This window comes from Pseudorasbora parva, chromosome 4 (genome assembly GCF_024679245.1).
Source record: "Pseudorasbora parva isolate DD20220531a chromosome 4, ASM2467924v1, whole genome shotgun sequence".
Taxonomy (NCBI): Eukaryota; Metazoa; Chordata; class Actinopteri; order Cypriniformes; family Gobionidae; genus Pseudorasbora; species Pseudorasbora parva.
This window is the reverse complement of record NC_090175.1, coordinates 32,407,348-32,421,092: the sequence shown is the minus strand read 5'-3', so window position 1 is coordinate 32,421,092 and position 13,745 is coordinate 32,407,348. Positions and strand designations below refer to the sequence as shown.

At 43.4% G+C, this 13,745-nt stretch overlaps 2 long non-coding RNA genes across 3 annotated transcripts; both read right to left on the bottom strand.

Moving 5' to 3' along the window:
- Positions 1-5,836: 5,836 nt before the first annotated feature.
- LOC137074021 (uncharacterized) lies at positions 5,837-10,569 on the bottom strand. 2 transcript variants are annotated; one of them, XR_010904863.1, is made up of 7 exons: positions 10,487-10,520; positions 10,245-10,332; positions 9,874-9,992; positions 8,416-8,611; positions 8,004-8,156; positions 7,194-7,257; positions 5,837-7,070 (listed from the first exon to the last, which is right to left on the bottom strand). It is a non-coding gene; the product is annotated as an uncharacterized lncRNA (long non-coding RNA). The 2 variants fall into 2 exon arrangements; XR_010904862.1 differs by lacking the exon at positions 10,245-10,332 and having other exon boundaries at positions 5,838-7,070; positions 9,874-10,029; positions 10,487-10,569.
- Positions 10,570-10,575: 6 nt separating this feature from the next.
- Positions 10,576-12,326, bottom strand: LOC137074020 (uncharacterized). The gene is made up of 3 exons (XR_010904861.1): positions 12,192-12,326; positions 10,964-11,069; positions 10,576-10,619 (listed from the first exon to the last, which is right to left on the bottom strand). It is a non-coding gene; the product is annotated as an uncharacterized lncRNA (long non-coding RNA).
- Positions 12,327-13,745: the final 1,419 nt, after the last annotated feature.

Genomic DNA, 13,745 nt, shown 5'->3' with positions numbered 1-13,745 from the left:
GAAGGCAGCGCTTGCAGGTTCACCACCTGATCCCGGAAGGGAGTGGTAGGAACCTTGGGCACATATCCGGGCCGGGGTCTCAGGACAACGTGAGAGTTACCTGGCCCGAACTCTAGGCACGATTCGTTGACCGAAAGTGCATGCAGGTCCCCTACCCTCTTGATCGAGGCCAATGCCGTCAGGAGCACTGTCTTCATTGACAAGATTTTCAGCTCACAAGACGCCAAAGGCTCGAAGGGAGGGCTCTGAAGTGCTCGGAGCACTAGAGCTAAGTCCCAAGAGGGTATCGAGGATGGACGAGGAGGATTTAGTCTCCTCGCACCTCTGAGGAACCTGACGATTAGGTCGTGCTTCCCCACGGACTTACCTTCTACTACATCATGGTACGCTGCTATTGCTGCAGCATATACCTTGAGGGTGGAGGGAGACAGCCTTCTCTCCAACCCATCTTGCAGGAAGGAAAGCACGACACTGATCGAACACCTTCGGGGGTCTTCCCGGCGGGAAGCGCACCACTCAACGAACAGGTTCCACTTCAGCGCATAGAGGCGCCTCGTAGAGGGGGCTCTAGCTGAAGCGATGGTGTCTACGACAGCTTGTGGTAGTCCATCTAGAACCTCCGCGTCCCGTCCAGGGACCAGACATGAAGATTCCAGAGGTCTGGACGCGGGTGCCATAGTGTGCCCCGTCCCTGAGAAAGAAGGTCCTTCCTCAGGGGAATCGGCCAAGGAGGGGCTGTCGCGAGGAGTGTGAGTTCTGGGAACCAGGTCCGGTTGGGCCAATACGGCGCAACTAACAAGACCTGCTCCTCGTCCTCCCTGACCTTGCACAGAGTCTGTGCAAGAAGGCTCACTGGGGGAAACGCATACTTGCGTAGGTCCCGGGGCCAGCTGTGCGCCAGTGCATCTGTGCCGAGGGTACCCCCGGTCAGGGAATAGTACCACTGGCAATGGGTCGAGTCCGGAGAGGCAAACAGGTCGACCTGTGCGGCTCCGAACTGGTCCCATATCAGCTGGACCGCCTGGGGGTGGAGTCGCCACTCTCCCGGAGGTGTTGGCTGACGAGAGAGCTCGTCGGCTGTCTGGTTCAGCACACCAGGGACATGAATGGCCCGAAGCGACCTCAGCTGCTTCTGACTCCACAGGAGGAGGTGGCGGGCGAGTTGGAGCAAACAACGGGAGCGTAGACCACCCTGACGGTTGATGTACGCAATGGCCGTGGTGCTGTCCGTACGGACCAGTACATGCTTGCCACGCAGCGGCCCCTTGAGGCGGCGGAGTGCCAGATGTACTGCCAGTAACTCGAGGCAATTGATATGCCAATGCAATTGCGGCCCCGTCCACAGACCAGCAACTGCATGCCCGTTGTACGTGGCCCCCCAGCCTGTGGTGGAGGCATCCGTGAATAGCACAGCATGCCTGGACACTTGTTCTAGGGGCACCCCGGCCCGGAGAAACGAAGTGCTGGACCACGGGCTGAAGGTTTGGCGGCAGTAAGGAGTCACTGGGACCCGGTACTGACCGCTCTGCCACGCCCACCTCGGGACTCGGCCTTCGAGCCAGCGTTGAAGCGGTCTCATATGAAGCAATCCGAGCGGCGTGACCGCGGCTGCAGATGCCATATGCCCCAGGAGCCTCTGAAAGAATTTCAGTGGGACCGCTGTCCTGCTCTTGAACATATTCAAGCAGTTCAACACCGACTGGACTCGCTCCTCGGTGAGGCGCGCCGTCCGGTTGACCGAGTCCAGCTCCATACCGAGATAAGAGATCCTCTGTGTAGGACAGAGTTTGCTCTTCTCTCGGTTGACCCGAAGGCCCAACTGGCTGAGGTGACTGAGCACCAAGTCCCTGTGTTCGCACAACTGGTCCTTCGACTGGGCTAGGATCAGCCAACCGTCGAGGTAGTTGAGAATCCGAACGCCGCGTTCTCTGAGCGGAACAATGGCTGCCTCCGCGACCTTCGTAAAGACGCGGGGCGACAGGGACAGCCCGAAGGGCAGGACCTTGTACTGATATGCTTTCCCCTCGAACGCCAAACGTAGGAACGGTCTGTGTTGAGGGAGAAAGACACACGGAAGTACGCATCCTTCAGGTCGATCGCTGCAAACCAATCCTGGGGACGGATGCATTGGAAATGCGTTTCTGCGTCAACATCCTGAACGGGAGCTAGTGCAGGGCCCGATTCAGAACTCGCAGGTCCAGGATTGGTCGTAACCCACCCCCTTCTTGGGCACAATGAAGTAGGGGCTATAGAACCCCGTCTTCATATCGGCTGGAGGAACCGGCTCGATCGCGTCCTTCGCCAGTAGGACCTCGATCTCTGACCTCAAGACCTGAGCATCGCTGCTTCGCACGGAGGTGAAGAGGATGCCCCTGTACTTGGGCGGCCGGCGCGCGAACTGAATCGCGTAGCCGAGTCTGATGGTACGGATGAGCCAGCGAGACGGCCCGGGGAGACCTAGCCAGGCCCCCAGAGACCGTGCAAGCGGGACCAACCGCACCACAGACATGCCCGGGGTGGGGCAGCGAAGTGGAGTACTCTGGCCCGACTCGGGAGGCCCGGAGGCGGCCCGAAGTGTTGCCTGAGCACTCCTGGTTTGGACAGAGAGTGGGTGAGAAGGCCCGGAGGCGTCCTCGGAGCCCACTCTGCTGCCCACTGCCCGGAGGCAGGGAAGTGAAGCACTCAGCCCCGACCCGGGAGGCCCGTGGGCGGCCCGGAGTGTTGACTGAGTGCTCACGAGAGAGGAAGTGTGTGGGTGAGAAGGCCCGGGGGCGTCCTCGAGGCCCACACAACTGCCCCCTGGCGACGGGAGGGTAGGAAAGGAGTGACAAGGCCCGTGGGCGTCGCACACTGCCAACCTGACCCTCTTGGGGCCCAGAGAGAGAGGAAACTGCTCTTAAAACGTGGGTACCGCTGGACTCCGGAGAGCCAGTGGCAGAACCGAAACCAGTCAGGGCCCCCCGGTCCTCCTCCGGGGGGGTGGGGGAGGGATGCGAACATCGTCTCCCCCGAGCAGCTCCTGTTCTCCCTAGCCGGCCCGTCTCAGGGCCGCGTCCCCTTGCGCTTGCCTGCCGGTTAGCGGGCCCTGGACGGGTTGGGCGTCCCTCGCGTCCGGCACCCTGCTCCTCCAGTGGAGGCTGCTGCTCGGCTCTAGCAGGGTGGAGGCGGACGCAGGAGGGGATGCCCTCGGCGACGAGCCGGCAGAGGCGCTGCGACCGACGACCGAGCAGCTGGTCGTCGGCACCCTGGTGCAACGCCTCCGTCTGCTCTTGGGCCACCAAGAACTGCTGGGCAAAGTTCTCGATGGTGCCGCCGAGGAGGCCAGCCCGACAGACAGGCTTTTCTTGCGCATATCTGTCAGGTTAGCCCCCTATTCCTGGACCACTAGTGTGGACATCGCCTGACCCAGGGAGCGTGCAGTGATTTTCGTCGCCCATAGGGCGAGGTCCAACACCGCACGCAGTTCCTGCACAACCCCTGGGCTGGGACTACCCTCGTGCGTGCAGGGCAGAGGGCAGTGAGAGAGGGAAAACAATGATACTTTTTTTTTTTTTTTTTTGTCTCATTTTTGGCCCTTTTGACCCTCCATATTTCCCTCTCTCCGATGCAGCAATTGACATCTGTCCTCTGCCAGAGCCAAAAATGAAACGCTAGCCCTTTTTCTCTTTAGGACCAGCGATTCCACCTTCAACTACCAGCAGGCATGCGAGACAGTGAACGTGGCCGTCAGAACGGCACACAGCGCACTGAGCGCTCAAGCCTCTATGAAGAAGGCAAGGCGAACAATGCCCTGACGTGGTCGTGTTCTCATGAGAGAATCCGTACCACCCACGAACAGAGTCTCAGCATGCTTTTGATGCGATAGAGGAGTGGGGGCCCGAGGGGATTTACCCGGCGGGGAATCCCCACTGTAATCCTCAGGCCACCAGCGCTTATCAGCCAAAGTAGCCTTTTCCAGTAACACTAGAAATGAACTAGATCGGGGGATAGGCGAAGGGACTCGACCCCATCTGAGGTTTCATAGTCTCGACCGCGCATCTAGAGCGCCGACTGACGCGCGCCGGTTGTCGTGACAACCACCGCTGTCAGCCGGCCGCTCGACGGCACACGGCGCGCTGAACACTCGAGCCCTTAATGAGAAGGGGGAGACGAACAACGCGCCGACGTGACCATGTTCTTTTACCAGAACATGAATCACCCACGATCGCAATCTCACATGCGCTCGTGGCCGTCAAGAGGACAGGAAACAGTTGCATACCAGGAATACACGGTTTGAATGACATCTTGAAAAAGACGCAGGGTCAAACCGTGTTGCTCTTTTGTGAATGGAAAGCTGCTCTTTTAGTGTGCTGAAGCACTCAGGGAGATGACCGCGGCTCCACACAGTTCGTTCTGCAAGCCTGTGTGAGCTCTCAGTGATGTGTATTTGTGTGTGTGTAACGCCCAGCGAACCAACAGTTTGTATAGGAAACGCTCAGCGAACCAACAGTTTGTATGGGAAACGCTCAGCGAACCAACAAGCTCCTTTAGATCGCTTGATCACTGATCAGACGGTCTCTCACTGACGCGCCGTATCACCCGCACTGGCAGACTCTCTCACTCAACACTCTTTGACTCATAGTCAGACACTCTTCGTAGGAAACAGTAAGCACTGCTCGGCTCCGAAGTAGAAAGCGCTGATCTACCATTCCACTTCCTATTTATACCCGCGCTGCGGGGCGGAGCGTGGAATGCGTGATCGCATGCCAAATTTCATTGGCTCGTTGTTAGATGCTCGAAGTAGGATTGGTCTCTAAAGTAAGATCCCATTCGTCGGTTCAGTTCTGACGTACGTCGAACGTGACCGACTGAAAGGGAACCAGAGTTTGCTCAAACTAATCTCGAACTTACCTGGGTATCTACTGAAACAAGCTTTGTGCAACAGGCCATTGGAATATTTTGAGTCAGATACAGACATTATTATTTTTTACGTCACTACAAGGACATAACCCGGATTATTAATAAAGTCATGTAAATGCGGTTTACTTGCATTGTCAGTTTACTGGTTTGCATGTAAACGGGGAAAACTGATTATTTCAATAAGCTGATTTTTTTTTGAGTTATCAGCTTACTGGTGTGCATGTAAATGCACCCAGTGATTTGTAGTTGATGAGCACAAGATCATCCAGGTGTGTATCTCTGCAGAACACTAGTGGGTGTTTCCCAATCAGTGGGGCGTTTTCAAACCACAATTGTCATTTTAATCGCTTTCTCAGATTTGCTCTAATCCACAGGGGGCTTTAGGGATGGCCTTCATGAGTTTAGCAAGTCGGTTGAAAAATGGTTGAAAAACATCTATTGTACACTGTTAGAAAAAATGTGCAAAATTTGTACCTTTTGGGGTACAATGGCTTGTCACTGGGGCAGTACCCTCAAGGGTACACCCGTTGTACCCTTATACATGGGTACAAATCTGTACCCTTGCAGTATGTACCTTTCAAAGGCAAATATGTACCTCTGAAGACAAATTTGTACCTTATAGTGCATGGTACTATAATGTACCTTTAAAAAAGGTACATATTTGTCCTTTTAAGGGTACTGCCCCAGTGACAAGCATTTTGTACCTTGTGATGGCAAATTTGTACTCTATTTTGCACATTAAAAAGGCCAGAATAATTTTAATCACATTTATTAAATTCTCACATTTTCAGAAGAGGTTTCAAGCAATCACAATGTCACAACAGGATACATATATTGCACTTTTTTCAACAGTACATTAATTTATTAACATTAGTTAATTAATTGTAACTTTATACCCTTAACATTTTATCACATATTATTCTCACAGTCATTACAGGACGCTTATATATTAAGCAATTTTACTGTTAGGTTTATACTAACTTCATATAAATAATATTAAGCTTTCAAAATCAGTACATACCATTTTAACCGTAATAACACAAGTAACATTAACAAAGTTATTTCATTTTTTTTAAAAACAGTACTAGATCTCATTTTAAAGGTCCCTTTCTTTGCGATTCCATCTTTCAAACTTTAGTTAGTGTGTAATGTTGCTGTTAGAGCATAAATGATACCTGAAAAATTATAAAGCTCAAAGTTCAATGACAAGCGAGATATTTTATTTAACAGAAGTTCCCCTTCAAAGCCTACAGCGAACGGCCGGTTTGGACTACACCGCTGCACTTCCTTCAGGAATGACGTCACTAGAACCGTTTGTTGACTAACCCTCCGCCCACAAGAACACAAAATAGGGGGCATGGTCTCGTTGCTCTCCCACGTGGAGAAGAGCGCGCATTCAGCGCATGCATCTCCCCGTTAAGGTAAGAGGCGGGACCTTTCCGGGCAAAGTGCGCTAAGCTGCTGTCCAATCACAACACAGGAAGCGCTGGCCCAATCAGAACTCGTTACGCGTTTCTGAAGGAGGGACTTTATAGAACAAGGAAATCATCAGGCCGCTTTTAGGACAGAGGAAACAGCAGTGTGTAGATAATTAAATTGTGTGAAAAATACTTTTTTTACGAAACATGAACTCATGTTATATTGCACACTGTAAACATCATCAGTGCTTCGAAAACACGCGAAGAACGGGACCTTTAACATTTTCTATTAGTCTACATGTTCTAAAATGTTTTGAACATCAATAAATCAAAGCAATCTTTTTTCAACAGTAAATTAATTTTAACTTTATACCCTTAAAACATTTAATCACAAACACACATTTCACTAAATGCAGTATCTGTAAGAATTTTCTGTAGCTCTAATGGGAGCAAAGACAACATAGTCTCTTTTAGTACAGGATATTGATTATTCGGGTGACAGTTATTGGAAGGGGCTTGCCACCCACCTCACCAATCTTTGCTATGGCATGCTACAGGAAGGTCAGTGTATTCTTCATGTAGGGTGGATGAGCCATGTTTAAAAGATAGTAGGCACTGAAGGCTGCAATTGTCCCTTCTTCAACTCCTATTTCCCCTGCACACCTCCACTTTGACTGGAAAATGGCTCTCTCCAAGAGGGTTCAAGTCAGTGTCTACCAAATGTATGGTTGGGTATGGCGTATCAGCATCACACTGCAAGGAAAAATAAAGAACGTGTTAAACATCTATCAGTTAAACAATTCAATAACTATCAGAACTTTATAACAGGACATGTATCAGATTATTAAAAAGTGAGTTTAACAAATGGTTCCATACCTCTCAATGCGAATAAGCTCTCAGCTTTCTCAGTGCTTTAAAAGTGCTGCCCGAAAGTCAGAATCTGTAATAAAAATAGATAACACACTCCTCAATAATGTAATATTATAAACTTCCTGCTTTGATATTAATTTATACCCTCCCAAAAGTGGTTTCCTTTATTCATTGTAAGTCATAGTTCAGAAATTTTAAAAACAAAACAAAAACAAATTAACTGGAAATATCAACAAATGTAACATTAATATAATTTTTTTCTACTAACCCTTAAGTGACAGCAGCCTAATAATCCAATAATCTAATAATCCTAATAATTATTTAAAAAAATGGTTTTGAATAAATTCAATGAATCATTAATAAATACGTTTTATAACTGGATGAATCAGTGTTTTTGAAGAATCTTTTGAATGAATGATTTATTGACAAAACATTTCTAACGGTCACTTGATTGCGTAATATGTAAACGATACAACCGTTAATTTCAAAAGGTGGTTTGCTCTATTTTGATCACTATTATTTATATCCTGTGTGGTTTAAAACTTTTCTCTCTGGCTCAGCGAAGCAGCACGAACACAGAGTTGAATGTTTTTGAGTTTAAAAAATTCTTATCTTTTTATGGTTAACTTGAATTAGGGATGTGACAGTGAGGAAATTTTCCCACAGGTTAATGACGTGTGACAACACCAGTAATACCAGTATCACCAGCTGGGCTTTTAAATCACTAAATCTATATAAACTGAAAGTAACATGCACATGGTCGCTTGGGCACATTAATCCGTAATTGCTCAAAACCACTATGTTTTATGTCAATACCTGGTAGTTCTTTTGCAAGCATCTCTTCTTCTTTGTAGACTTTGGCCAATGGAGCATTTCTTTGAACAAGCTCAAGCACCTTTGGCACAATACTGGTGAAGCCAACCCTGAATCGCTGGCTTAAACTGACAGATGAAGAACTTCATCACACAACTGAAAATTGACAGAATGAAAAAGTTAATCATTCACATGAACTAAAAATACTTTAAAATCAAATCAGTTATTTTAATATTCTTTGTCTCAAATATTTCTAAGCTTGAATGGACATATTTCATCACCTGAAGGTTTAGAAAATTACAACAATTTTACAAACTCTTAACTGTAAATTAACATTTTTGCATACTTTGTTTATAACGACATTCAACATTTATTTTAAGCTGCAAACTGATTTAAAATCCGTGATATCACTGACCCTTGAGGTTGTTTTTAAGAAAGGATATTTCTTAAGGATATGCTCCAGTCATTCCATCTCTTATCTCCCGTCTTCGCACGCAAAAGTCTGCTGCATTCGGTCATTGACCACAGCAGTGTTTGATCGCATCTTGCTGGATATGTAGGACATTCACAGGACCCTCAGAGGATGCATCCTCACCAATGAAAGCAATCGCCTATTGGATCAAATGTTAAAAAAAGTAAATAATAATAACAACAACAGTTAAACCTCAAAAACACATGATTCCATTCACTAATTCTTTACCTTACAGAGATATTCAATTAAAGAATGCACAATGAATTCCTTAAAAAAATACTATGCAAATGGTTCTTTCCATGTCAATGGTTAAACCTTAAGTTTATAAAGCGACAAGAATACTTTTAGTGCGCAAAAACAAAATGAATGACTTTATTCAACAATATCTTCTCTTCTGTGTCAGTTTCATGTGCCCTTTACATTCAGCACTTCCATTTAGGTTCTACATCTGAATGCTGGCTCAGTATTGGCTGAATCCCGAGTCAGCATCACATGTATGCGACATGCTGCTCAGGTTAAAGGGTTAGTTCACCCAAAAATTAAATTTATGTCATTAATGACACCCTAATGTCGTTCCACACCCGTAAGACCTCTCTTTATCTTCGGAACACAGTTTAAGATATTTTATATTTAGTCTGAGAGCGTATGCAAGTGTATGCACACTATACTGTTCATGTCCAGGAAGGGAATAAAAACATCATCAAAGTAGTCCATATGTCACATCAGTTAGTTAATTAGAATCTCTTTTTAGAATCGAAAATACATTTCATGATTTGGAACGCGTGTCAAACTGCTGAAATCACGTGACTTTGCTGATCCGAATCGATTCACTGATTCATAACTGATTGAATCTTTATTTGAGGATTTAAAAAAACAGGGAAGAGAAGACAATGCTGAATAAAGTCGTAGTTTTTGGAGCAAAATGTATTTTTGATGTTTCAAGAGCTGCGTAATTAACTCACTGATGTCACATATGGACTACTTTGATAATGTTTTTATTCCCTTTCTGGACATGGACAGTATAGTGTGCATACACTTGCATACGCTGTCAGACTAAATATAAAATATCTTAAACTGTGTCTGAAGATGAACGGAGGTCTTACGGGTGTGGAACGACATTAGGGAGAGGAGTTAATGACATCAAATTTACTTTTTGGTGAACTAACCCTTTAAAAGCGTCGGCCAATAAAGAGTTGGAATTCTGAAGTAGAACCTGGAAATGCTGAATGTAAACAGCACATGAGATGGATACAGTAGAGAAGACATAGTTAAATTAAGTCTTTATTTATGACCTGAAGGCAGACAACCTATTGTAAAATTTTTAATTAAATTACTCTTTAGTTGTCAAATTATATTTAGCTCTTGTTTAGTAACCAATTTTAACTACGGGAATCCACTTACCCCTGACTCAGATCTGCAAGATGCTGCTGGAGATTGTACAGGGAGTCTCACATTTTTGTGCCCAAACTTCTCCTTACTCTTTCTTACCTCATCTTCATGGACCAGAGCTGCACGCTCAGCTTTAAATTTGCGCTTGAGGGACTGGTGCCAAGTGTCCTAACACATGTGGGAAAAATATGGTATAGTTAATACAGGCAAGATACTTTGAATGCATATAAACAGAATCTACCACTTTCTGTCAATTAGAATAGCTAAGATGTAAACAAAATCTAAGACCAATTAATAAATGGAACAATAACCTTAAGGAACTAATATTTACACTGGTAAAGTCATTTCACATGATGTAAAGTCTACCATTCCTTGTAACTTACATAGCCGTTCCCTTCAATATCCTTTAGAAAAGGGTATTTCACAATAAGTTATTTTGCAACCTGCACATATTCTGCATTTGTTGGATACCTAAAAGATTAATTTAAAATCAATTGGAAAAAAACTAAAAAAAAATTAATTCTTATTACTTAAGTAACAAATACTTCAAATGCATGTCAACAAAGCACTGTTTCACACATATGCATTCAAAATATTTATGTTGCTTTACAAGTTGCTGACTTACATTGTGTGTTCTATCATGAAGAACTCTGATGATTCTGTGTCTATCCTTTTGGCATTGTTCTTTGTAATCAAGCTTGGCCTGAAAAAAGACTGGAATGGCAAATCCAGCAGGCAGTCTTCCTCTAGTTGCATTTCTGCAGTGAGGGTGGAGTAGTAGTTAAAAACTTGCATTAGTAGTAATACTGATGATTAGCCACAATGCTGAACAATTTTCTAATGTGACACATGCATACGGTTACTAATGTACCAATGAAGATAAGTAGTGGTCGGCTGATGTATTGACAAAGCAGACATTGTCTGAAAATTGGCCTTTATAAATTTCACCATCGGCTTGTACGTTTTCTGGCTGGTCGATGTTACTTATTTTGACAGCGCTGAGAAGCACAGTCTTGTGATATTGAAAAAAAATCAATATCGGTTGATCACTAAACATAAGGCAAATATAATACACAAACTACACAAAAAATGTTATACTTACATTTCTTTAATCGAAGTTTGTTGATAGGATTCTGCTGGCACTGGTTCTAATGTTAGTGTCCCCTCATCTCCTTCACCTCATGTAAAAATTTGTTTTTTAAAGGAGCCTTGAAATAAATGAGAGATCATGTTATCTGTAGGCCACACTCTATTGCTTCTCCATCTACCTCATTTTCTGAAATTTAAAAAAAAAATTTTTTTGATTTATCAGTGAGTTGGATGTTTTAACATCAACAATAAATACAATGTCTTTTTCAATAACCATTCAGCAGTATATAAAAAATCAACTGTAATTAAGAAAAATACATAATAACACTACTTGTACATACTGAGAAAAGGTACAAATATATCACTGGAGTAGTATCCTAAGGTACAAAATATAAAAGGTACTGATATGTACCTTTTAACGTAGTAACAGATAAATTAACTTTTTTCCGAGAGTGAGAGTAGAGGCAAAATCTTTTAAATTAGCAGCTCAAAGACTAGAAACTTATTTCACTAGTTACCGTAACCAGTTCTGCTTAATAATGGTAAACTAATTTCACTTGCTGTCCTTGGAAGGGCTCGATGTCTACCGTCCAACGCACAATTCCGGGCACTCGCCTCAGTTGACTGCTGCTTACGTTGTTCGCTCTTGCATGACTGACAGGACTAAATTATTATAACTCACGTGGACATATGTTTGCGTTATTTATAGAATAAAACTGATATAAAATCAACTTCGATAATATTCGTAAGGCATATGATTTTAGACTGACCAAGAGACACGTTAAAATTAACCCAGACAGGCTTTCGCTCGCATCCACAGAGAACACGTATTAACGTTACTGTAATAAGACAATGCTGGGAAACTGAATTAAAAAATCTGGGGTTACTTATTGAGACCCAGCTTTAGTGAATAGAAAAGTCTATTCACACAAAGCGCGGTAGTTAAATCTGTTAACGTTATATGGCCGTTTCATTGCTTTTTTTCACAACACATTGAGCAATGTCTCGCGGTAGAGTATAAGTTATCTTAATTTATGTTTAAAAAATAATTTTAATAACAACAATAAACTAAAAAAACATAACAATGCGTTGGTTTGTCAGGTCAGTGTTTTCGAATAAATTTTTCCCTCACGCGTCAGGCAGGCCTAACCTAAAAACGTTACAGAGGCAATGTGAAGGTGAACATGATTTGAAAGGTAACCAATAATTTTCACTGTAAAGTTACTTAAACCTAAACTTACCTCTGAATTTCTGTGCTTCGTCTTCAGTAACATGTATTCCAGCTTCTTCCATTTTTTGAAGAAAACCCTCCATCGACAGCGTCAGATTCAGAAAAGAGCCATATTTTCGAATAACCGTCGTGCACAAGCTCAACTTCTTTACGCATGCACTGCGCGGGAGCGCGGGCTACAATACCATTGGACAACACGAATTTAAAGAGGACTCGCAGCAAATATGCGTGCTTGAACTTTGAGACAATGTAAAAGTATCCATATAAAAGTATCCATTATCCAACGTTAAATAGTTTCATCTACATTGTGCGTTTGCTACGAAAATTACGTGCATGTATTTGTTTAACGTTATATTAATAGAAGAACTTAAAACAGCTTTTATATCAGTTTAAAATTACAATACAAAATTCAGGCTTACTTTAACAAAGTTGCTTTATGTTTAAAAGTTATTATCTTTATATTTTGTATAATCAATAAAATGTCATGCGCAAAATGTACAGAACTAATCATTAAAGATGTGGGCTTTTAAATATATATTTTTATATTTTGTATATCTAAAATATACAATATTTTAAAAATATTATATTTTTATAAAATTTTGTATATATATAAAACTATATGAAAATTAATCTCTTGCTCAATGTTGAATCTATTTGTGGTTGAATAATGTTTTGTTCACTGAATTGTTCAAATCAGATCACTGTGGATGTTTAGCCTGGAATAAGCTTTTACTGTTTCATCCACTTTGGCTTACTCATTTTGTCACACATGCAATTGTACCTTTGTTTGTGGATTTAATGGTTCAAACATGGACCCTTTGACAGTTGGGAACATATGTGTACCTTTTTATCCCCAAAATGGTACATATGAGTACCATAAGGTGTAATTATGACCCATTGAGGGTACAACTTCACCATTTGTACCCTAAGTGTTCACAAACGTACCTTGCCCGTACCCTTTTTTCTGACAGTGTAGTTTGAAATTGGCCACTGATTGGTAAACAACCATTTTGGTTGTTCTTCATTAGAGAAAACACAGGTGCATGCTAAGCACTATTCGCACAGGATTAGTATTATTTACGGACCTCTATGATTTAGAAATTACTCCCCCAAATCTGAGTTTTGCGTGGCGCATTTGCACAGGATAAGCAAAGCCTGTGATTTTACTTGAATTTACTGACTTCTCCAGGATATGATGTCAAGACTTTGTTATAGATATAGCTGTATTAAATCATAAACAGGCATCGATATTGTTTCGATTATTTTATAGTAATAAGTAAACATAATTTCGTTCAGTTACATAACAGACGCCATGAACTGAGCACAGACCAGCGGCAGGAGTCAGATTTCATTTATCACGAATCAGAAGCTGACACACGACGGATGATTCAGTTTCAATGCTAAATGTAAAAGCGCCTATTTAAACGATCTTGTCATTGTACTGCTCTGTTATGTTTTTCATTAAGAATAGTATTGATGTCTATATTAAACACACCATTCAATCAGTTTACTTCCAAATTGATACTCATTCTAAAGTGAATTGAATCACTTTAGAATGATTGCC